The 26890-nt window shown below is 37.5% G+C and overlaps 1 protein-coding gene across 1 annotated transcript in view; it reads left to right on the forward strand.

Annotated features, from left to right (window-relative positions):
- Window positions 1-4859: 4859 nt before the first annotated feature.
- Window positions 4860-26890, forward strand: part of LOC129765004 (uncharacterized) — a 257376-nt gene continuing 235345 nt past the window's right edge. Inside the window, exon 1 of the mRNA XM_055764743.1 lies at window positions 4860-5825. The gene's annotated coding sequence lies outside the window, so the exon portion shown is untranslated. The remainder of the gene's footprint in view (window positions 5826-26890) is intronic.

The raw sequence follows: 26890 nt of genomic DNA on the forward strand, positions 1-26890 counted from the left end.
ATTAATTAATTGGAGAAGAGCAGAACAGTCGATGTTTGAGAGGATTAGGTCTGATACGAATATCGCTTTAGCGACGTCTCTACGTAGATTTAGTGAGTCTAGTCCAATTAAATTAGAGCGATCTTCATAATTTGGAAGATTTTAAGGATTGTTCCAAGGCAAATTTCGCAGAGCGAAACGAACGAATTTGCGTTGAATCGCTTCGATTCGCTGAACGCCATTTTGATAATAAGGCGACCATACCTCACAAGCATACTCGAGGATTGAGCGGACCAACGAACAATATAGAGACTTTAAACAATGTATGTCCCTGAAATCTTTCGTAACGCGAAAGATGAATCCTAGGACTCTGGATGCTTTACTGGTGATATAAGCTACGTGTTCTTTAAATGTTAAAAAATTCGAAGCACTTCTGACAATGAATGGTCCAGTCGGTGCGAGCAGGTTGTTAGTTCGATCGGACATGACGATATGAATCGGCACCGATGGTGTAGAACAGGCTGCGGTCTCGTTGGTCTTGTCGCTAGCAGTCGTCGTGCCTGGTATCGGTTGAGAGTGAATGAGAGGCGTAGTATCGCGACCAGCTTCGGCTGGGCATATACTATGTAGAACGTTACCTGTGAAACTAGTTGAAGTAGCCAGCACAGGCGAAGATGAACGGTGCACATATGTTGGTATTACAGCCGAGTTAAGTATTCGTTCGGAAACAGCTGTAGTATCGTTGAAAGTTGTAGCAGTAGTTGAAGATGCTACGAAAAATTCCAAATGATCGTCAACGAAAAACTCAACTTCTCAAAAATGTTCATACAAATGGATCCAGATAAAAAGCAGTTCTTGAACTCGCGCTTTTGGAACAAATTAAGAGAAGAAATCCAAAAGAATATGGTTATAAAATTTGTTACGCAATTCTGAATCACACTGCATTTTAATGAGTTATACTGGAACCTGAATGGAATAGAAAAAGTTTCGAGAGATCTTTCTTGTGCTTTGAAATTCCCAAATCTGTGAGAAAAATCAGCCTTTATTGCCTGGGGTGCGTCAACGGATTTCCAAGCAGGCGATCTTCTTCTGTAGGGGCCTTGAACAACTGCGACCATTAATTTGATCTATTGTAGTGATAACCTAGCTGACGTTACTTTGTAAACTCTCAGTGTCGGAAAATGGCCAAAAATCCATTTGTTTTTCGAACAACATGAATTTACTTCGTTTTTCTTTTATTTGGTTGAGAAGTGAACCGATTTTTCTTGCAGACACAAGTTCAAATTGTTCAGATGGATTGTGATGTTCGGTTATGATCCACTATACCGATATGGTCTGCTTCATTTTTGAAATTCCCTTTCCGATTTTACTAGTGTTGGCCTTCGCTCTCTTATGGACTTACACTTTCATGCATCCTGTTCGCACTCTTATAAGAAACATGGAAACATTGGGGTACTTGCGTATTAACGTCATCATCAAGGTTTTACTGCAGTTACCCGCATGAATTAATGGAGTGTGAGCAGAACAGCAGAACAGCGCGAAAAAGTTCATTGAGAACTAACAAGAACAATTGTCAGAAGATTGAACTAGCGTAGACAAAATAGAAAAGAAAACAGAAAATGATCGGCTTGGATACAAACGTTTAGCAAGAATTACTCACAAAGTTAATTTAATTCAGTTTTCTGAAGAAGTTTTAACTATATTCATACAACACTCAGATGAAAAAATACATTATTTTTCAAATCAGGCTGCGGGCCGCAGGACGGCCACCACTGATCTATAAAGAAAAGAAAGTTATATTTTTTATTTCATCGACAATTTTGCTCACTATATTTTTGATAACATAAAAATGAGCGCTCTATCATATGTAACAACTTTGTCGAAGCCAGTTTTTGCCTAGAGAATAAATATCTCCCACAAAGTTGTTTTTTAACTAAGTTGCATTATGGTAACTATGAAGAAAACCGGTTTTTTTATTATTTTATATTTAAAATTCTACATCGAAATTGTGATGCAGAATTTGTCAATATCTTAATCCTGCTCAATGTTATTGATGGGCTTCCACTCAAAAACTCATGATTCTAATTTTAATTTACTCAAATACAAAAAATAATATATCTTTGAAAATCACAAATTATATAGAATGATTTTTTTTCTTTCAACTCGTCAACAAATATTTTTTATGTTTGCCCCAGAAAGAATGGCAAGCAATTGAAGATAGCGTATTTTTTGGAAAGATATATCAATAACTTTGAGTGAAGTTGAGATATTGAAAAGTTCTGCGAAAAGTGTTTGTATTAGTATGTTCTAAAAGTCCTTCGAAGACAGTTTGTATATAGAATTTGATGTATAAAAGTAAGAACAAAAAACAGTTTTTTTCATGGTGACCCTAACACAGCTTAGAAAAAACGCGCTATATCGGTTATTCCAAGAGATAGAGAAAAAATTTGGTCTACAAAGATGTCTAAAATAACTGGGAATACAACATTGTCGAACTATGTTTACCTCTATCTATAAAGATTTTTTTTTGTTTTTCCCCTGTTGGATGTGAACCACTGCGTCCATTATTCTGAACTATTATGGTATATCCCATTTTTTTAGACTCCACTTCAAGCTTACCTACTGCTTATTGATGAAGAAGTAGACTGAAAGCTATAGCGAGACAGGTGCCAATCAGGAATACTCTGTTTGATAAATTTTATAATCCTGATCGGCGACGCAGACCAAATTTCCTTGGGCTCCAGAATAGCCTTATCATGGTATTGAAGTCTGCGTCTAGTTAGAGCTCCACAATTACAGAGCAAATGTTCCGAGGTTTCGCTTTCGGTATTACAAAAACGACAAATATCATCTTGCACTAAACCTATGTTTTTGAGATGGTATTTACTCGGACAGTATCCTGTTATAAGGCCTGTGATTGTGCCTAAGTCTTTCTTGTTAAGTCTCAGCAATTGTTGAGTAATTGTAATACTCGGCGTGATAAATTTTTTTGACTGGTTAAGTTGTACCGCCAACCAGTTGGCTAACACTTCCCGGTCTTCCCAGTTCTTCAGCTCACCTTTCAACACACAGTCAGATATTCCACAGAATGGTTCTGGACCAGTGAAAGGTGAGCTTGAGCCGTTCCTGGTAAGATCATCTGCTCGCTCGTTTCCCTCTATCCCACAATGGCCAGGAATCCAGTACAGTTGTATCGAACTTATCCGACTTAGTTGCCGTAAGAGGAGAATGCATTCCCAGACAATTTTTGAGGAGCATTTAAATGCATTTAGAGCTTTAAGTGTCGCTTCACTGTCTGAGAATATGCAGATGTTAGCATGTCTATATTTTCTTTTAAGGCAGACATTTGAGCATTTTATTATCGCGGCTATTTCTGCTTGAAAAACTGTTGGCCAGTTTCCCATAGCTACAGAGATTTTTGTTCTGGGACCATACACTCCAGCACCTGTTCTGATTCCCATTTTTGACCCATCAGTGTAGAACTTGATTGAACCATTACGAACACTGGGACCGCCTTCATCCCATATTGAACGAGAAGGTTCGATTACACTGTATGGAATGTCGTAGTTAGTCCCAGGTTCCATCCAATCACTGTTCATCTCTGAGGATGGTCCTACGGGTAAGAGATTCAGGATGCTCAAGTGACCAATTTTGTCTCCGTCTAGTATTTTTTTCCATTGTTTAAGCTTTAGAGCGCTTTTCTTAGCCTCTAGCTGAACATGTTGGTTCAGAGGTAGCAAGTGAAGGATAGCCTCAAGTGCCTTCGAGGGTGTGCTTCGCATTGCTCCAGTAATTGCAACGCATGCTAGTCGTTGAAGTTTGTTTAGCTTTTTTGTAGCTACAGTCTCCTTGGTCTTTGGCCACCAGACTAATGAGGCATAGGTTATCCTAGGCCGCACAATGGCAGTGTAGACCCACTGATCTATAAAGATAAGAAAGTTATATTTTTTATTTCATCGATAATCACCATCACTCACTCTATTTTTGATAACATGAAAATGAGCGCTCTGTTATATGTAACAACTTTGTCGAAAACAGTTTTTGTCTAGAGAATAAAAATGGTCTGACTGATCAGCAGTACCGCTGATGTAAACACATAGAAAATGGTCTGATTCGTAGATAGCTTTAGTAGTAGGCTTTTATCGTAACGGTATTTGAGCTCTGTCAGGAATATAGGGATAAATATACAGCCCATCTAAATCTGGATTGTTTATGTGTGTTTTTTTAATTAACTTTTCGAACCACAGATTGGACGTATCATTGTGGGATTCTTTATTTCGACCTAAAATTGAGTAATCTTAGGAATCCACAATAGTTTTATACGTTTAACCCCGCTCTTTTATTACTACAATCAATAAACTTAAAACATTTATACAACAGCAAGGTAGGTGGACCGCTATTTTGTTCTCTACCATAAATCAATCATTCACTCTCCCACCTGACATTCTCTCGTCAAACAATCCAGCTGAACGCCACCACTGAGAGGACTGTTTGCTTACCCTCCCTAATATCGCACGTTCCTTGGCGGTTACAAACGGTCCTTTCCCGGGCGCATCCAGTTCTGCGCATAAACAAACCGCCTTCCCCAGTTTTTCTCGGTTTTCCGGATTTCCTTTGGGCACTCGTTCGCCACGCGCTTTGGCCTTTTAGCAACAATAGGGGAATGTGTATTGGCAACAAAACCGAAAACACAACAAAATCGCTCTCGCCGGCATCACCGATCCGGTGAGATTCGGTGCGAGAGTTTGGAAAAGCGCCGCCGTTTGGGCGGCCGATTTTCCACCCTTTGCTTGACGCGGAGGATTTTCTCTCGCCGGCGGCCCGAACCTGCGAACCTGCATCGAAACGGACAGCGATTTCCACGAGTTAGTCATATTTTACGCGCCGCTCGTATTGGACGTGGTTTCGCAGAGGTTGCAAGCGTTTGTTCGCGTTTTCCACTGTTTGGATTAGGTGATGTAAATTTTGCTACCGGTGTTCGCAACAATCCAGACCGTGGGTGGTATTTTCCTGTCGGGCGTACTTTATTGGGTGTTTGTGTTCGGGCCGGTATTTTCCGCTGTACAAGCGTGGTTGATTGATTCAAGAGAGAAACGTATGCGAAGAATAATTTTTTTGAAATTGTTCAATCAGTGAGGAGAGCAGCAAGAAAACAAAAAAGAATCAGCTCACGGGAAAGCAAAGAAACTGTTCTCACGTGCGTTCAAGTTTTCCATCGTGGTGAAAGATTTAGGACCGCCCCTAGGAGCACTGAAGAAGAAGAGCCTCTGGCATCCGCAGCTCGACAGGAGCGCGAAGTAATTGACCACATTAGGTGTCATTTGTCGTGGGAGAAGTTTAGGAGGCGGTATTCTGTTGTTCCGTTGACCAGTACAAAATCAGCGGGTAGTGAAGGTGTACGTGTTGTTTTTGTGAGAATACAAAGAAACTAACTGTAAGAATTAACCAACAGTAGTGAAGGTCGAGAAAGAAAACTCTCAAGATTGTCTGCGTTGTCTTCTTGGTTTGGAAAGTGCTCTCACAATTAGGGGAATGAAATGAAACTTTTCGACTAATTAAGATTGATAACGAAATTAATTACGGACAAAGTTTTGGGCTGTTTTCTTCAGCCTGTCCAGGTTTTTGATAAAGTGCTTAAACACATGGCAGATTTGTAATCTTCCTAGAACGTAAAGATTTTCCCGGTTCGCAAGTGGTGTAGCAGTGAGCAGTGTGAAAAAAATTCAGTGAAGTAAAGTGCTAGGCTACATTAGTGAAAATAAAAGCAAACGAAGAATTGTTCGCCGAAAGTGAGTGAAGACCGAGTGAGTTGCAAATTGTGTTTCACGTGCAAGGATCCCTAAAAGGTAGTCTAGTTATATGTTATTGGTTTCTGAAACAACATCATTTTTGTTTATTGAATCAAACTCATTTCAACAAAAAACATGCGTCTCTCAAGTTATCAAACAGATTAACATAATCAATTCAAAGAAAAAATCGAGAAAAATAATGGATAATATTATTATAGCGATTATAACTGAAACAACTGTTATACAGAAATTCTACAGTGAGCTATCATTCTCACTACAATCTTTTCCCACTGAAGTCAACAGTACAAAGTTCCTTCTTCAATATTACAGGAATATAACATTCCAACTCACTCACGTATCCATCACATTTATGCATACCATATTTAACTATGATGTTATCATTCATGTCTTCGTTCGAATATTTCTTGAAATGTTTTAAAACTACCTGAATCTCGATACAAAAACCCTATATAACATCCTTCAATAACCATCAGCCCGAAGATAATAATTCCTGTTAACTTGAATAATATTCTGAAGGTGCATAGAACAGTTGATTTAGACAATTACAATAAACCAATAAACCAACCAACATTTTTAACACATTTGCACATCAGCGAGAAATTATGGAACTTTGATTACTGAAATTTTTCAAATTACTACATATTTGCTTCATATGTTTTACATTATGCATGCAATGAAGATTCTGATGAATCGAAAAAAAAGTTATATGGAAACTTAAAAGCTTCTATCAACAATAAAAAATTTAAAATAAAACAATTAACTTGAGAAATTTTTAGGCCTATTCTATGAGACGAGTTGAACGTATCGTATTACCAGAGTAATACTCAATCCGATACAAAACAGTAATTCTAGCCAAACGAATCCCTCATACCCTGGTACCAATCATACCAAGTTTATCCTAATTAACATTTATTGTATTGCATTTTATGCACTCCCCAGATGTTTTAAAGTACATTGATATGAGAAGAAAAAAAAAGTTTCATAATACTATATCGTGTGATTGTAAAGGAAAATATAAGCATATGAGTATGAAAATTGTCGTGATAAACCTTTAATAGAGTGGGGGAATATTACCCACACTTTTTCCTTGATAACGTAACCGTGGTAAGAGCTAAATGCGTTAATTATATCCAGTTCGCAATTGTAAGTTTTCAATGAATAAATGCCGATAGGTATCTAATATATATAAACTACTAGCTGCCCCAACAAACTTCGTCCCGCCTAAAATTTATTTTTTGTTATCACATCCACGTTTTCTTACTATGCGCACGTTCATGAGTTCAATCGCATAACTGTTCATTGATTGATCCTCTAATCTACCCTTTAACATTATGTTCTACTACAAAATTTCAGTACTTCTTCCAAAACTCGACATTATAATATCAGATTATTTTCAGACACAATTCTCGTGCAAGATTTTTTATCCATTTGCAAATAACATGTTTCTTCGTTACATGGAATAAACGTTTGATACAGACAGCCCTAAATCAAACAATTCCCTTTCTCGAGTTTTGCCTATATCAACACATTCGGCGAACCATTTTTATTTATATAGATAGGAGACGATATAGGAGTGCGTTTTATCACATTAAAATCCATTTCCACTTTCGAACGAAGATCAATTTCGTAACCGTAAACATCAAATGGACTTACAACGCTTGTCGAACTAGCAAGAATTGTAGAACAAAAGCAAATTGAATTTTTCGAATTTTTTCATTTTCCTTCAGAGTTTTCCGAACATTTGAAATATGTGCATTATTTTGATGGAACCCCCTCTCCTTTCCAGAGGAGGAAGGGGTGTCATACCACCATAGAATCATTTCTCGTACCCAAAAACCCTCACATCCCAAATTTGGCTCAATTTGTTGATTAGTTTTCGATTTATGCACAAATTTGTGTTTCATTTGAATGGGAGCCCCCCCTTTAGAGAGGGAGGAGGAGTGTCGAATTACCATAGAAACGTTTATCGATCCCTAAAACCTCTATATGCTAAATTTGATTCCATTTGTTTGATTAGTTCTCGAGTTGTTCAGCACCCTCTCCCCCATCTTTAGAGAGGGGAAAAGAGTATCAAACCACCATAAAAACATTAATTGCTCCCTAAAACATCCACATGCCAAATTTGGTTCCATTTGCTTGATTAGTTCTTGAGTTATGCAGAAATTTGTGTTTCATTTCTATGGCAGCCCCCCCTTAGAAAGGTGGGAGGAGTGTTGAACCACCTTAGAAATGTTTGTTGTCCCCTAAAACCTCCACATGCCAAATTTGGTTCCGGTTGCTTCATTAGTTCTTGAATTATGCAGAAATGTAAGCTTCATTTGTATGGTAGTATCCCCCCTCCCCTCCGAGAGAGAGGAGGAGTGTCTATTCACCATAGAAACGTTTCTTCTTCTTCTTCTTATTCTTCTTCTTGGATGGATATTACTTGCGTCATTTTTATCAGTAGTACTTAGTTGAGATTTCTATGCCGGATAAAACGCCTTGAATGTATTCTGGAATGGCAAGTTCTAGAATACGCGTGACCACATGACGGCATGATAATGAGGGACGCTAACCACTCGACCACGGGAGCACCGCAATAGAAACGTTACATGTCCCCTAAAACCTCCACATGCCAAATTTGGTTCCATTTGCTTAATTAATTCTCGAGTAATGCAGAAATTTATGTTTCATTTGTATAAAAAACACCTCCCCCCTCCCCAAAGAGTGGGAGAGGGGTCTCGAACTACCATAAGAACCTTCCCCGTTTTCTAGCTCATTAAAATTGTAAAGCTTGAATATACACTTAATAAATAAACAGAACATGGTACTATGATAATAATAAAACCGATTATCGAACAGCTGTGTAATCGAAAAAATGCGATTCGAGAAATCATCACAAGAAAGATTAACCATAATCAGTTACTTGGACTGACTATATCAACAGTTGACAATATATGGATATTGCCACCCTCCATACTCTGAAAGAAAAAGAATATCGATAAAGTAAAAAAATATGGACTTGTGTGAAAATACATTTTAATATTGGAAGTACAAATAAGTTTACAGTGTTTTTTTATTTGAAAAGTTCATCGTTTTATTATAAAAAGAAGAGAAGTCACAGATTATTCAAAGCACTGTCCATCGCTTGCTACAAGCTTCCCTCATCTTTCTTGTAGCATATGAATTCCATGCTGGAATAAGGACTGATCTTTTGAGGCAATCCAGTCATCGACCCATTTTTTGGTATCATCAGAGGAGGAAATTCGCTGCTCAGGCAGGCCATGTGTCATCGACCGGAACAAATCGTAATCGGAGGGAGCGATGTCTGGTGAATACGGCGGGTGGTATAAGATTTCCCATTTGATGTTCTCCAGGTAGTTTTTGACACCAATTGCAACATTGTCATGTTACAGAATCACCTTGTCGTGTCTATCGGCGTATTGCGACCTCTTGCCCTTCAGGGTTCGGCTCAAACGCATCAATTGTTGTCAGTAACGCTCTCCTGTGATAGTTTCATTTAGTTTGAGTAGCTCATAATAAATTACTCCGAGCTGATCCCACCTAATACACAGCATAAGCTTGGAGCCATGAATATTCGATTTTGCGGTTGATGTTGATGATTAGCCGGGCTCAATCCAAGCTTTTTACGCTTAGGATTGTTGTACCGTATCCACTTTTCGTCACCAGTCACGATTCGGTGCAGAAAACCTTTTCTTTTCTGTCGCTGAAGTAGTAAGCACCTTTCAATGTCTCTCGCCTTCAACTCATGTGGGACCCAATTGCCTTGTTTTAGAATGATTCCGAGTTGCTTTAAACGATGAGAAATTGCTTGTTGTGTTACTCCCAACATTTCTGCAAGTTCTTCTTGTGTCTGGCATGCATCTCAATTTTTTTTGTGCACCGGGTCGCTCCTCATTTTCGAGGTCAAAGTTACCACTTTTGAATAAGTGAAACCAAGCTCTGCATGTTGGTTCCGACAGAGCATGCTTGCCGTAACTTTCTACAAGAATCCGATGTGTCTCAGCTGCTGTCTTCTTTTGTTTGCAGTAATGTAAAAGAATTCCCCGCAAAAACGGCGTTGTTGGAACGAAATTTTTCATTTTTGGAGTGATGGGAAAAATGTTGTTTTCACTTTGAGGATTCAATACGCACTGATACTTGAAGCCTCAAACCTTATCTTTATAATGAAGGTGTGTTTAGTGTTGTCCGATGTGTATGTTTGAAATGGCAAACCTATTGAGTCAAACGATCGGGACTTATTTGTACATCCAGTAGGATTTTGGCACTAAGAAAAGACTATATTTCAATCTAAAGACATGTCTTAATATTTGACACCCCTTTAGATATTTATAAAAATTAAAGAACTCTTGTCAGTCCCCAATATATAATGTGGTATGTGGTAACATTTTCTCGGCGACCGTCACCTAAAAGGCGCGATTTCGCCGAGTCCACAGGGATTCGAGTCGAATTGCTCGACTCAACATATAGAATGGAACCCTATAATTCATCAAAATAACAAATTTAAACATATATGGACTGGAGTGTCTGTATCATATTCACATTCATACATTTTCCCAATATATTTCGTTCCTGACGATTCTCATTGACAATCATACATGAAAAGCATATAACCATATATAGAGAATACATCATCGGAACCAGAACCAGGAAGAAAAGCTCATGTCTATTGCTATGATTATGGTACCAAAATTGGACAGACTCTATTATTAAACAAGAAAAACGGATCTCTATCAGTTGTTTTCGAAAATGATACCATAGAATTTATATGCGCTGGAACCCACTATAGATTAAAATCGAATCATTAAGAAATCAATCACGAGTAAGTGAAAATCAATGATATACATTTTAAAAAAATAAGTAAAAAATAAAAATAAGTTCTATTCATTGAAGTGATATTTTTCTCACTGCAAAGGATGTTTTTGTTTTTGAACAATATATTCCATTCTATCCTACTGGGATCATGAAGATTTGTGTACAATAAGCACAATAGAATGTCTAAATGCTAAATGTTCTAATCAATTAAAATAAAAATAAGTTCTATAAGTAATTTTTGTAAACAGGATTTTTTGGAAAAAAGGGTAAAAAAATGGGATGAGGAACAAAACTACCAATTTTAATTAAAATATGAGAACTGCTATATCGGTTTGGCATAGAAAGGCTGTATATTCATTATATACGTTGAACACATTTTACAGAACAGTGTGCATAGGATTACGGATATTTATGCGTTTTTTTCTGGAGTTTTTTTTGTGCGAATTTTTGGGGAGTATATGAAAAAGATCATAATTGATAATGTTTTCAGCCATTTAGTATTCGTTTAAATCTTTAACACTTGCGAAAAAGTTGGATTTTATTTTAGTTATTATTGCAGCCATTCCATGCCATACCGATATAGTGGTTCTCATATTTTCGTCAAAAGTGGCAGTTTTGTTCTTTATCGCAAATTATTAGACCCGTATTTTTTTATTTTTTTGTTAGGGTGACCATTCCCATTTTAGGGTGGTCCGAAAATTCCATTTTTTCGCATTTTTTGCCAAAAATGACTTTTTTCAAAAATTCATAACTTTCGAACCACTGGACCAATTCAGGCATTCGACATATTAAATTAAATCCAATTAGCTGGTCTTTTTTTGGAAAAATACTACAGTTGCAGAAAATTTGAATTATGTTTTCGTTATTATTGATTGTATTTGTTTTTATAGCTTTCATTGTCACGGGACCAAAGGCGATATATTTATTATATTTTTTCTAGAAAGCAGAAGATTTTTCACGTAATATATCTCGAAACCAGGGAGGCGTTTTCTTTTCGTTTTTGAGTTATGATTTTTCAAAGTTAACCGATGGTCCGAAACATCATTTTTTCCCATTTTTTTCCACTACAAAAAATCATAACTTTCGATCATCTCAATCGGTCCAGTAGTTCAAAAGTAATAAATTTTTGAAAAAAGTCTTTTTTGAGAAAAAAGGGAAAAATTGTTTTTTGGAACATCGGGTAACTTCGAAAAATCATAACAAAAACGAAAAGAAACGCCTCCCTGGTTTCGAGTTATGTTATGTGGAAAATCTTTCCATAAAAATAATAAAAAAATAGAAAAAATAGAAAAAAAGCACCCTTGGTCCCGAAAGCATGAAATGTTATGTGAAAAATCTTCAGCTTTCCATAAAAATTATAAAAAAATATAAAAAATAGAAAAAAAGCACCCTTGGTCCCGAAAGCATGAAAACTATAAAAAACAAATACAACCAATAATGACAAAACCAAAACCTGAAATTTTTGCAAGCGTAGTATTTCTGAATAGCTAATTGGCTTTAATTTGATATATCGACCGTCTAAATCGGTTCAGTAATTTACAAGTTATGGATTTTTGAAAAATGTCATTCTTGGAAAAAGTCGATATTTCGAATCACCCTAAAATAAAAATGGGCACCCTAACAAAAAAATAAAAAAATACGGGTCTAATAGTTTGCGATAAAGAACGAAAGTATCACTTTTTACGAAAATCTGATAACTACTCTATCGGTTTGACATGGAATGGCTGATTGATTGTATTGTTTTTTTTTAATGTTAACATTTTTAAAGATAGAGGGCACTATTTTTTTAATTTTTTTCTTAAAAGCTGTGGTTTTGACATAACATATTCAAGAATCAGATACGAGTTTTGTTTCCTTTTCAAGTTATGATTTTTCAGAGTTATCGTTTAATATTCCTTTGCGACTAGATTATAATGCGCCTACATTGACTGTAACATGGTTATGTTATCAATACTCATCATAAGTTCTAATTCTCGATTATCATATTATACGTAGAGACTTGAATCGATTTCGATGATTGCTTCAGTGTCTCACAAAGCAGTTAGATTGGTAATACATCTTTCCCGGATTATAAGGAACTCCATTTTGAATAGATTTAATATTTTGATAGTCGACCATCAGAATCGGTCCAGTAGTTCAAAAGTGATAATTTTTTCCATTTTTCGAAATGAAGAAAAATAGATTTTTCGGACTATCGGCGAACTTTAAAAAACCATAACTCAAAAATGAGGAAAAAACGTTTCTCTGATATTTGAATATGTTATTTTAAAAAACCTCGGCTTTCGAGAAGAAATATAAGAATATATAGCGTCCTCTATCGCTCTCTATCCATGTAAACTACATGAAATCGGAGTTTTCAAAAAAAAAATTACAAATGTTTTAGAATCGCAAGAAACGTCGATATTTACTGTTATCTCGATTTTTTTCATCTGAAAAGTAACATTTGGCATAATTTTTTTTTTCGGAAACCTCGATTTCATGTACTCTTATGGGTTATTTTCGGTTTAAAAAAAACTCACATTTTGACGTCTGCGATACTAGTAAATGAAGTCCAATCGTGCTGATATTTTGCGTAAGTTAGTTTTTCGTAAGAATCAACATTTTTCAGAAAGTCCATTTTCCAATTTCCTTCGGCGCTCTATCGTATATAGATATTTTCGTTTGGATGAAAAATAACCCCTTCATTTTGGTGATGAATAATTCAGTGAATAATGATCGCACCACAAATCGGAAGGCGGTTTTGCTACTTTTGCTGATTTGTTGTCTATGTATACATATTCAGAGAGGATATTTTCAATTTTTCGCACCGATTTTAAAAAAGTGCCTTAGACACGTTTTTCCTAGTGTTTTAAAAAAATCTTCCATCATTTCGTAATCCATTATCCGTTCTTTTGCAAATATTCCAGTAAGTTGTGATGTTAGCGGAAACACTTTTAGTCTAGTGTATCTCCAAAACGCCTGTGGACGTTTCATGTTGATACGTTTTCAGCCGATCGATCAAAGTTTTAAGTGAATTATAGGAACACTTAATCGCAAATTGTACCAGAAGTACAAAATGCTATGTGTATCGTATCCTCAGAATGAAAGATTCATAACTTTCGAAGTCTAAATTCTTCGTACTCTGTTCCTCTTATTGTATGCCGAGTTTATTTTTGAAATTTTTCGACTTTACGGATGAATATAGATTTTTCGTTCTGCAATAAATCGAATTGAAACTATCATTTCTCGTAAACAATCATGCCAGCTGATTACTTTTGTGTATACTGACTTTAGAATTAACACGTTCGTCGCCCAACGCGACGTTTTTGAGTTTCTTGCAGCGCCCAACTTGCGAATAAATTATTAAATGAAGATCAAACTTAGTTTGTAGATAAATTTTACATGATCTAGAAATGTTTGTTTCAAGTGATGACGAATTGATGACAATAACACATGCCAAAGTCATATTATAGGGGTTTTGCAAAAAACTGCAGTACAATCAATCCGTACTATAAATTAATAAAAACTATAGTATAAACAGTATAATATTATGGTTATGATTTCATTATTTTTCTTCATATCCTATAGTTTCATTTCTTCTAAAAATCCTATTTAATTTGAACGAGGAAAGTTTCACCCATATCTGGGTGACGGGGCGTCGAAAGTGTGAAACTATATTATTGCCTTCAAAATAGGCCCCTTCTGAAGCAATACACCATATCACCCACCGGATGTCTATAGGAAAGGCTGTAAGTTTATCCCATCTCCGTTTACGAATCTCGGTAACTTACACAAAATCAATAGAAGATTCATCGATGCAAGACCAGTAATAACAGTCGGAAAAATAGTTAGTAGGACGGCATGACCACATAGTTTTGTATGTTTGATTGTAGCCTATTCTGTAACTGTTATGTAATTTATGTGACCTGAATAATATGTGTTCAAATAAAAAAAAATGTGTTAAATATTCACGTCGACAACCAATTGGTGGAATGTATGTTTGCTGAGCCCTCCGGAAAACTAGGGCCCGGAAAAATAGGGCCCGGAAAAATAGGGCCCGGAAAACCCATCCAATCTTTAATCATACAGCTTTATTCAAAAATTACCTTCAGTTCACGCAGCGAATACGTTTTATATGTCTTAAATGTTGTTAAAATGGGTCTCACGAAACGATAATTTTAAATTTTGAAATACGAAAAAATCACGCGGGCCATATCTGGAGAGTACAGAGCTTATTCAATCACATTCTTTTTTGGCCAAAAAACCATTCACAATGATCGATTTGTTATCGTGGTGAAAAATCAAAGTGTTATCCTTTCACAAATCCGGCCATTTGCGACTAATATTCTCTCTCATCATAACGCTAAGGGAATACTCTTTATTCACCATTTGACCCTCGGGCAGAAATTCCGAATGGACAACACTACGAATATCGGAAAAAAAGTAGGTACTACCTTCACTTTTGATCGACTTCGACGTAGTTTTTTTTTCGTTTCGACCCATTTGCAGCGGTCCACGCTAATGATTGTTGGCTTGTTTGCATAACATACTCGTACACTCGTGTCTCGTCGCCAGTAATTGTGCGTTGGATAAACGTGGGATCGTTCTAGCATGTCATCAGCCACTTGATTGCGATTTCTGAACAAAAATTGAGCTTTTGTGAAGCGACTTTTCTCATACCCAAAACATTAACCAAAATATTGGCCCTGATTCTCGAATACACTTCACGGTGGAAACGAAATAAACGGCACGTCATTGAACTACGTTTTACGAGTTAGTGAAGTGTCGAAGATAAAGATGAGTTTTCAGGCAGAATGAGCACTTTTCAAATAAAAAATCATTAATGAAAATTAACTTCTTCGTATCAAACTGGTATTCAATATGAGTGGAAAACTTTGTTTTCTTCATGTGGTATAATAATCTCATACAAAAATTTCATCTGAAGATAATTTGATATTATAATGATAAGTTTAGTGGGAAACTAATCTCGTATCCAGATGTCGACACCGTACCGTTGTCATCGCGAATACGTTTCATTCCGTTTCCACCGTGAAGTGTATTCGTAGTGTATTCGAGAATCAGGCCCATTACGAACGGTCTAAAGAGAAATATAGATTCCACGGGCTAGCTCTCTCAAGCTCAAATTACGATTTTCAAACAACCTTCCTTTTATATTGTCGATGTTTTCATCAGTTGAAGAGGTGGGTGGTTCTTGAAAAAACGAACAAAAATCTTGCCTCTACACTAGAACATTCCCTTAAAGCACTTATTTTCAAATATTAAATAAGAACTAGTCGCTGGTGGCCAGATCAGGATTGTTGTTTATTCAAATATTCGAGCTTGTATGTGCAAAACTCCACGGATCTCAGACTCATAACTTATCAGCTGCTTCTTCTTATAAACGTAGCGAGACAACCTGGAATACACTTGGAAATGATGATGATGATGATGACTATGGTCCCGGAAACCTACAGAGGTTTGAGCAAGACGAGTTATCTAAAAGATAATTTATTTATATTTTCTCAACATTGAAATCAGTTTAGCAAACATAAAAAATGAACTGATTTTATTTAGTTCAAAAAATTGCAATGTCAAACGACAAGCCAATACTCAGCCATGTCTGCCACAAAGCCGAAACGGTCCCGATGAGGCCCTTGCAGCCAAGTGGTCCACCAGAGCACAAGCTCAACCGTCAGTCTTGTTATGGGTTGACTATGAATACGCTCATTCAGGGAAACCGAGAAAATTTCCTTTACGAAAAATTCATAGATCGGCACTTAAAAAACTTTCAATTTAATATCCTTTATGTCTGTGTCTCGCGCTTGATGCTCGAACTTTTGTAGACTACTTTTATTTTTGTTCAACTAATACAACTATAAAAACGACTGAATAAAAATAAAAATAGTCAATCGTCACAAAGATCATGACATACAGGGTTTTCCATTTCGGGCTTCCGAAAGTATACAGCCCTACGCTGACAACCGTTTGACATAGCTGTCAACCAAAGCGTCATATCGTTAGTTGAATGTCTGCCATTTTACAATATGGATCGTTTTAGCATCGCACAACGTGTTAATTTTGTTAAAATATACTATAAAAATGATGAAAAACCGGCAAATGTTTTTCGAGCTTTACGGACGGATTTTGGTCGTCATGGACGGCCTACAGAGCACACAATCGCTAATGTAGTGCGTAAATTCAAACAAACTGGATCCGTAGCGGATATTGTGAAACCTGTGCATCATCGTAATGTGCGTTCGGCCGAAAATATTGCTGCTGGTGCTGCCAGTGTGGAGGATGACCCGAATGTTTCGATTCCACGGCGTGCTCAGCAATTGGGCTTGTCAAACACATCATTGTGGCGAATTTTGCATTTGGACTTGCACCTACATCCATATAAACTGGTACAAAAATTAGAGCGAGGTGACCATGGAATGCGTCGGGCATACGTCGATTGGGTGAACGAACAACAGCAGCAAAATGCTGAATTTTCCCATCAAATTTTCTTCAGCGATGAGGCACATTTCGAGCTCGGTGGCTATGTGAACACCCAAAATTTCCGTATATGAGGCTCAGAAAATCCACACGTGATTGTTGAGAGGCCATTGCATCCGCCAAAAGTCACTGTTTGGTGCGCGTTATGGTCTGGTGGAGTCATCGGGCCGTATTTCTTTGAAAATGAGGACGGCGAGACGGTAACTGTGAATGGTGAGCGCTATGGCCGCATGTTAACCGATTTTTTTTTTGCCACAAATTGAAGATATGGATACGGATGGCATGTGGTTTCAGCAGGACGGCGCCACGTGCCACACAACACGACCGAACATGGCCATATTGCGAACGAAATTTGAGGGACGCATAATTTCGCGTTTTGGTGATGCCAATTGGCCGTCCAGATCATGCGATTTGAACCCGCTAGACATTTTTTTGTGGGGTTATGCGAAAGACCGTGTCTATGCCAACTCTCCGCAAACTCTTGAACATTTGAAAGACTACATTCGTGAAGTTATGATCGAGATACCGCCCCATATGTGCCGAAAAGTCATCGAAAATTACCTGTTCCGGATCAAGGTGTGCGAGGAAGCCCTAGGTGGACATTTGAATGATGTTGTATTTCACACATAATGGCATAAACCAAACTTTAATTTGAAATTAAAGTTTCATCGAAATTCGAATTCTAAGTGTGTTTTATTTCAATTTACTTTCGGAATTTAAAGTTGGAAAACCCTGTACATAATAGAGATGAATACAAATTAAAAAGAGAGATAATTTTAAAAAAATAAATAGTCTCCATAATATAATCCGTTCAAAAAACCTTCGTCAGATTCATTGAAAATATTAAAAGCAAACTGTTAAAAAATTGTCCACATAAAATTATCCGTTCGTATAGAACTTCGTCAGTAAAGATCTTCGTCATAAATATAAAAAAAAAACTCGTTCGGCTGTTAATAAAACACAGCTTTTACGTGTGAAATACAGTGCCTCTTAAATTCTGTAAGTGTTGTTTATTTCATTTAATATGTCTTGGCATCGAGTTGAACACATTTATTCCTTTGAAGTACAACGAATTTCGTGAAGCACATGACAAGAGATGAGGTGTTTTTAATTCATTCGCGTTTCTAGTGTTATAACTATGAAAGTCACTTCCTGTTTCAACTTGATCACATAAATATCGAGGCAGCAAACCGTTAATTACTTTAAAAATGAACACTATAGTTAAATAAATCATTGCAGAGCGTCCAACATTGAAGATGAGGAAGTGAATCTGTTACATTTCAGTATCAACCGCATTATTTTGTTTTGCAAACGCTGTAATCTCGATTATTGTGTATCATTGGCTAAAAATAAAATGGAAGAGCAAAAGTCTAAATGAGGAAAGATGGTTGATTTGTATAGCTGTATTTTGCTGCAAATAGTTAAATCGTTTTTGAATCGACATAAGATTCCATACTTCTTGGCAATTTTCTTGATGATATTGTCAATGTGAGTGTTGAACTTGAGTTTGTCATCAATAATCACGCCAAGATATTTAATGTCCCGAACTCGATCAATAGTCTCATTATCAATAACGATGGAGACGTTTTCATTTAAACGATTCCGCGAGATTAACATATATTTAGTTTTACTTATGTTCAATTTCAATTGCTTATACTTCAACCATCTACTTAAATAATGTAAATCTCTGTTCAAATGAAAAACGACCTGATCTATATCATTAGCTGCAATGAATAACACATTATCATCTGCAAAAAGATTGATATCACAAAATCGTAAAACTCTTCGCATGTACTCCAAGATTATTGCCTAGGAGATTGGAAATTGAATCATTAAAAATAGTTGGTTTTTTTTTATCCCATTTATTTATTTATCAGGCTCATTAGCATTTTATCTGTAACAGAGCCGGGGTTTTTTTATCGTGTACATGTATATATGTTTTATGTTTCTATAAATTGTAAATTACACAGTAGTAGTAGTAGCCATTTAGGCGTTTGGTTTTTCCGTTCCATTACATTATGGTAAATTACACTGTAGTAGCCATTTAGGCGTAAGGGTATTCTATCTGTTCTTCCATTGTTCAGCAGACCGGACAGCGGAGACAGTTGATATTGATCATTGTTGGGTTATTTATAGAACAGCAGCCCGATGTTTCTTGCAGAGCAGAGCAGTTGTATGGATGAATCGATCTTATTTCGACCGTGGATCGTTCTCCATCGCGGATGATGGTTGCGTGGACGTAGTTATTCTATAACAACACAAAGATGGTCAATTGAGGGCCCTGAGATTGAACTCACGATCGATCGCTTGGTAAACGAACGCGTAACCAAGTGGCTACGAAGACCCCCCAATAAAAAAAAATAGTTCGTTGTGTTCTGTCATTTAAATAGCTTTCAAACCATTAATGCAGTACTCGTAAATCCAAAGCGCTTAATCGTGTTCAACAACAAAAGCCTAGAAATTGTCTCGAAAGCGCGTTTTAGATCCAAGAAAACGGCAATGATATTTCCTTTGCACTCTCGCTTCTCTTTCCATTTTGCTAATACTAAGTTCAATGCGGTTGCACAGGAATGACCTTCCCGTAAATAAATTTCAAATACATATCCTTACAAATATCAAATACATATCCTTACAATACAATACACACATTTTATGTGCTGTGCTCATTAGTAAGTGAACAATGAATGCGAAGTTTGTTGAATTTTTGCAATGTCCAATATTGTATGAGATTAACCTTTCCCCACTTGTATATGTATCCATCGGAAAATTAATGCACAGTCGTTAGTACATTCCTCCAATAAAATTCGTTTGTCACATGCTGCTCAGCAAACTCAATTGAGTTTGCTTCTGCCCGTATCACATTTTTCCGATATTATGCTCACACAGCTTTCGCAATCGACTAAAAGCTTTTCCTCCGAACTCGCGCACTCAACCATTCCCGCCAAATACCACTCACATGATATGATAAAAGACCATGTCATCTTCAGTCACTCGCATCGAACTCTGAACGGTTTTGGTTCGACCAAGCCACATACATTATGTGGACAATGAATCTAAGAATGTAAGCCGAATCGTATTAAATCTCAATTTTATGAAGATTTATGTACATAATTTGCCCGTAACAAACTGCCCTTCGGGGTGGAATGGATGATGCTGACCACCATCGTGTATTGTTGGAGCGTCTGGCTGTGCGAAATTCCTTCCAGCAAAGTGTGACAAATTGATGGCTATTAAGGGATGCTTCGCAATACTGTCAATTGTTGAAATTAAGTTGTCCGACCTTACGTGGTAACGAAGCAAAGTGTTTGCCGCTGTCGTGCCCTGTCTGTTCACGTTGGTCAATGGGGGTGATTAATGCAATTATTCGTAAACGCCGCACGTGTCATAAATCAAGTTATGACAAATTACACAGGAAGCCAACCAACAGCTGCTGCTGCTGTTGGTGCAAATACATTGGGTCCCCGACCGGAAAGAATTGCAACATTTAAAACGATTGCAGTCGGTTGCAAAAACCAGCAAACGCAAATCGGCAGGAGATGTATCGACATGATTCATTGACAGAACACAAACGAATGGTTTTTGGATTTGAAGTCAACCATTTGAGGGCGTGCTGATGCTGGGTGCGGAAAACGGATGAGTATTGATGCCAGAGGGTTTCCAGTATTCTATTATTGCCAGCTTGAGTTCTCGATCAGCAGTAAATTTCAACTAAATTTCATTGTTTGATGTATTTATTACAGAAAAACAAGAAAGAAGGGATATATCTGTTATCAACGATATTATAAGCGATTTGATATTAGATACAATATCAAAAAGTAGAACCAGCCACACTGTTCACAGAGCAAACGATTTCTACCGCAGAATAAACAAACGGTCAGCAAACGACCAACCCAGCAAACTGTTGTATTTGATTTCGGGTAATTTTGTAGCCGGAAAATCACTCTCAATCTCTACCGCACAAACACCCACAATAGCAAACACGAGTGCAAAGCACTGCCGGACACTACGGCGGAAAATTTAATTGAAAAACCAACAATCCAATGATCGAAAGGTTTTTTGTTGGCTTTCCACGCGCCTCTCGTCGTCAGTCGCGTACTTTCTCTCTCGAACCCTTCCACATATTTGTCACTGGCCGACCGTAGCTCGACTAGGCTAGGTTCTAGCTGGAACCTATTCGGAGGATTTTAGGAAGAGCGCTGCAGATCAACGATAGCTTCATTGGGCTACCAACATGACAGGATTGACTGTGTTGAGCGAGAGCTATTTCCTCTAAACAAATTAGGGAATTATTCATGTCCGGCTGGGGGGATGGGCTGCAAATATTTGCCTGTGTCATACGAACCCAGTTCAATTGGACATTTAGTGCTATCATTCATAATTGTCTTGTTCCCGTGGTATCTTCTTTCTGAACTTGTTACTAATCAACCCTCCAAGTGGTGAACAATTCATCCATTTTCATCCATCCAAGCACCTTAACTAAAAAAAAATGTGATGCAGACCAGATTTAAAAGAACTCCTCCGCATCATGAAATGCATAGTGTAGAACGGAAACAAGCCGACTCATTTCGCCCGAGCTCAGCCTGATCTGCTTATCATGATCCTGTAGATGAAAGTTGAATCTCGCCCGTCGGGTAGTCAACCATTCCGGGGGAAGGTTATGTCCTCTCTCTATGGAAAGCAACAACAACTACAAAAAAGCCAACATGTCCACAGGATCCTGTGCGACTGTGATGGGACAGATTTTCCCGACTTTATTTGCACTCACTTATCTGCTGCTTTCCCAGAGACACTGGAGGGATGCTGCTCCGCCGAAGGTGGGCTTGACTTCAAAATCTTAAAGCCACACAACCCCGCAAACACCGTGGTAGACCGCAGACGAGCTGTAATGTGAAACTGGAGAAGGGGGGCGGCGGTTGCGAAGGGCGCCCATCATCGTGAGAGAAAGCAGAACGCAGGAGGGAAAAGACGATGAATACCGCATTTTACGATTCACCGTAAAAAACCAGGAAAAACCTATTCAAAGCTGAATAGCTCAAAAGACGATGACGAAGGTCGGGGATATTGTTTTTGGTCCTGGCTGTTGCCGCCAGATGTAGGTTAGGAGGGAAGCGCTCTCTCGGCGTGGGGATGAGGAGGAGCGCGCGGAGGTGCCGTCAAAGTAATTGAAACAAGTGAGAAATGAGATGAGGTGTCGTGTAATAGGCCTAAGGTGACTTTTTTTCCGCTCTGTACGCTTAGTCGTCGGCTAATTTGCATGCGGCTGACAGAGGTGGTGTGTGAATTTGATAGTTTACGGCAGGCCTTCGGTTTTGCGCGGGAAAGCTTGAATAAACAATTGCTTGGCAGCTGTAATCACTCCCGGGGTTGAATGGACGCGGAAACCCTGTGTCAGCAGTTTGTGAGGGGATAACTAGACACTCCGGAGTGCTGCACTTAAATTGATGGTGTTTCATTTATTGGCATGAATTTAAACATAACGAAGATTTCGGTAGGATTTAAGAACTCAAGAGCTTTTTGGAACATAACTAAGGTTTGCAATAAAAAATAGGACTTTTTTCGGATGGCGATAAAAAAAACTAAGGCAGATAATTGAGCTTGATAAATTTACCATGGAAGGTAATTATATTAGCTTACGTGCAGAAAAATACTACGTCCTTGTGGGCGCCCTTCCGGCAGTTAACCGGAACATTCGCCATGGCGGACGAAAACATGCTTGTAGGCATGTTTTTGAGTTCTTTCTTCGTTTTATTTATCAATTCTTTTTCAGTTTTCGCGACAAAATTGTTGGAGTAGATCTTACGCTTCAGGTTTGCCCAGAAATTCTCGATTTCTTTCGATTCCTTCGTGCCCTGCCAGTCATTGCCATCCAGTGTGAGATAGGTCTTGTGGTCCATCACCACCGCCACGTCGCGATTCGCCGGGAATCGACTTGACCATCTTATTCAGCCGCTTCCGCTGTGTCATTTCCTGTAGTTCGGAGACCAGTGGACGGGACTTCCGATTCCTGACCAGGGTTGCCATAGTAAAATCTGTGTTTTTGGTCTCAAAAAATCTTTTTATCTGAGTTTTTTCTCAGAAAATCTGTATCGAAATCTGTATCAAACCTTTGCGGACGTTTCTTTGCTCTCAGCTACCACAGCAAATAATTATACTAATATTTACATTTATGCAATAATGTATCAGTTCACACTTTTTCTAAACGAATTTTAATGTCTTTATGAACTTATTCACGAACCAAAACGGTGCTACTATGAATAATTTATAAAGGTACTCAGCATAAACCAAAGTTTTCATCCATGCTCGAGGAAAGAATTAATGGAAAACTCCATGTATTGCGGCACTGGGACGATGTAAAGAGCATTGTTCTGTATGTTCAAACAGAAAGATAAAAGGCGAAAGACGCCAAACTACTTATTTTTGTGATACATGCGAACAATATCATTCGAAGAAGAATTATAGCAAATATTTTTAAACATAAACATAAAAACATTATTCAGTAAATACTTTTCAGAAGTTTACAAAAAAAAAGGAATCTCGTTCGTCTCATAATCTCACAAAGTCATACAACACTGCTTTTTCAAGTAAAGCAAGTAAAAGCAGTCATACTCAACCTAAGATTATGTTGAAAAATTGAAGTTATAAATTTAATACGACCACAAAGGGTAAAATTTATAATTTCAATTTTTCAACATAATCTTAGGTTGAGTATGATTGATTGGCATAGTTATTATGAATTTGACGATGTTGATGGTATCCACGTAAAAATTCGCATTCACTTTGCTTTAGTAGGAAAAAGATAAACAGTGTTATTTCTTTATTGTAAAGATACCTGATGACGCAGACTTTTGCATATTTTCGCCTTAGATTGAAAATGAGAAAGCAGTACTACATATGAATGCCTAAATGACTCTCATTCAGACTGATTCGAATGCTATATGAATAAAATTGGTGAGTTGGGAAGAATTGGGAAGTTGGGAAGGATTAAGCCAAGTTATTTTCAAAAATCTGTAAATCTGCATGAAAACTCAAAAAATCTGTAATCTTTATCTGCAGATTCTTGGTTTCAAAAAGTTTGAAAAATCTGTAGAAATACAGATTATTCTGTAGATATGGTAACACTGTTCCTAACATGTATGTCAATGTTCGCCAAGTACTTTTTCACTTTTTGGCCGGTTGCACCGACCAAGCGCACGCAGCGATGTAGTCATTTCTTCCTCTTAAGCATCCTTTGGAGCTTCAGGTCGCTCAGGGTCTTCGGCCGTCCGGAACCGGGATTTCTTTTGCTCTGATTGTTGTCCAATAGTGCCGAGATGTTGTAGATGCCGGAACGGGCGTATCCGGCGTCCACAAAGTGCTGCACGATGTCCATTTTCGACGTGGCGGGGTACCGTTCTTTGGGCGCGCACACCTCTGAACGGAGTAGCTTCACTGTTTTCGCTATCATGGTTAGAGCTCGACTGATAGAACTGTCAAATTTTGTTCGGATATCCGGTTCAGAATTTTTGCAGATGTATTAGTTGTAACAGCTCAAAACTGTAAATAGTTTTATTTTAATAAATAAATAAGGTATAATATAAATCACGCTTACATTTTTTGGTCTTATAACCCGTGAATATGAACAATTCAATTCTTCTAACTCCTAAAATTGTATTTTTTAGTAAATTATTCCACAAACCACCAATGAATTCACCTTTTCGCTAATTTCAATTTAACCAATTACTTCTTCTCAATCAGCTATGGTTAAATCTATTTCCTGTCACTTTAATCCTTTAGTCCACTTTCATCCAACTGTATTCTTCAACTTCCTTCAACTTTTAGATTCCACCCTATCATAGTTTCCTACTCAATGCTCTGTAAAGACCCTTTTCATATATAATTCGTTTATTCAAATTGTTATTCTTTTCTTAGATGATTCTTCAGTGTTTCATCTGTCTCTATCTATGTGCTATAAACAGTAGGGTACCAATGAATGTATGGGAAAAAATCGACCCTAAAATTTCAAAAAGTTACCCTATACAAAATGTTTACCAATCGCCTTCAATGAATTTTATTCTTAAGTCCGTAAAAATACAATCGCTAACTGGCAACGCAAGTGGAACGAAGATGAATTGGGTCGGTGGTTTCACTCGATTATCCCTAAGGTTAGTTTTAAACCATGGTTCAAAAGTCTGGACTTGAGTCGGGACTTTATTCGCACCTTCTCTCGGCTCCTGTTCAATCACTGTTCGTTAGATGCGCTTCTCTTTCGTATTAATCTAGCCAACAGCAATATCTGTGTTTGTGGCCAAGGTTACCACGACATCGAACACGTTGTTTGGTCGTGCGAGGGATATGTTGTTGCCAGATCGAATTTAGAAAAATCTCTTCGGGCCAGAGGAAGGTAGCCCAATGTGCCGGTGAGAGATGTGTTGGCTCGGCTAGTTCTTGATTACATGGTCCAAATATATGTTTTCCTTGAAACTATCGATCTTCGAGTGTGATTGTCCTTACATCCTTTTCCCCTCCTTTTCGTCCTCTGCGAGCTATCGGTTCCCTTCCATTAGAATAAGTTCAATTGTAATACATGTTAGATGTAATGATAGTTTTTAAGAATTGAGTGTGAAGTGTGAATGTGAATGTAAATGAGAATGTGAGTATGAGTGTGAACATTGTTACAATCTCCTTACATCCCATCCATTTCCTAATGAAAATGTGTCACCCTTCTAAACTCGAGTAAATCTCGACGAGTAATGCAATTTTAAGACATTTGGCACTAACAACATCATCTCACTCCCGACATTCTTCCAAAAATGGAATTAAAAGTGGCAAACCAGCCAAAATTTGTTGAAAGTCACTATAATAGAGAAAAAAACTAACAATTTTTTTTGAAAACCCCGATTTTTGGTGATCTTTGGTTTTTTTTTAAATTCAAGTTTTTACGTTTGTGACACTAATAAATAAAGTTCAAGTGAGCTAATATTTTACAAAGGGTATATTATGCAAATCAATATTTCACAGCTCCGAATGAAAAATCGAGATAACTATTTTTATTGGTACCCAAAACCATGCGTTTCGTTTCGTCTTCCGAAAAAAAAGTCCCAGAGTGTCGATTTTTGGTGATTTTTCGATTTTCAAGAAACTCAAACTTTGCCCGCTTTGCGCCACTCTCCCTTAAGTCCGATTGAGCTAATATTTGGCATAGGGTGTTTTTTCGAAATGGTGAACATTTTTTATGAGGTAACTTTTTGAAATTAGAGACGACCATTTTCATTGGCAACCTAATATACAGTTGCTATTACTTCACGCGCAGCATCCCGGTCCATTCTAACTCCGACAACGACGATTCGGTGCATGGTGGGCTAACAATTTTTGTGAGGGTAAACCCATGAAAAATCAGCAATTTTTTCCATATTTTTTTAATGCAAACGTGTTACCATTCAATTTAAGTTATGTGCGGAGAGTACTTTCTGGGATTTCTCGATATTTTGTAGCTCGGCGTTTTGAAATACTTTTTGTTGTCATCTCCATGGCCAATACAAGCTGCTGGCGGGAATAACGCATATTTTCCTTCCCAGAGTCATTCTTTTTTCATCCTGTGCAGAGTATGGAACATAAACAAAACATTAAGAGCTGAATTATGCGCACTATAAATCCTGTTCTTAAGAGTTTATTTATTTTAATCACTTCAAATAAGTGAAATTCGGATATAAAACACTTAAAACTTACCGATCTCGGATAAGTTTTGGATCTGCAATACTTTTTCGTTTAATTGAGAAGAAGAAAGAATTTGCTGCATCTTAGCGTCGATGCTAACAGGAACAAAAATTTGGCAT

This window comes from Toxorhynchites rutilus, chromosome 2 (genome assembly GCF_029784135.1).
Source record: "Toxorhynchites rutilus septentrionalis strain SRP chromosome 2, ASM2978413v1, whole genome shotgun sequence".
Classification (NCBI taxonomy): Eukaryota; Metazoa; Arthropoda; class Insecta; order Diptera; family Culicidae; genus Toxorhynchites; species Toxorhynchites rutilus.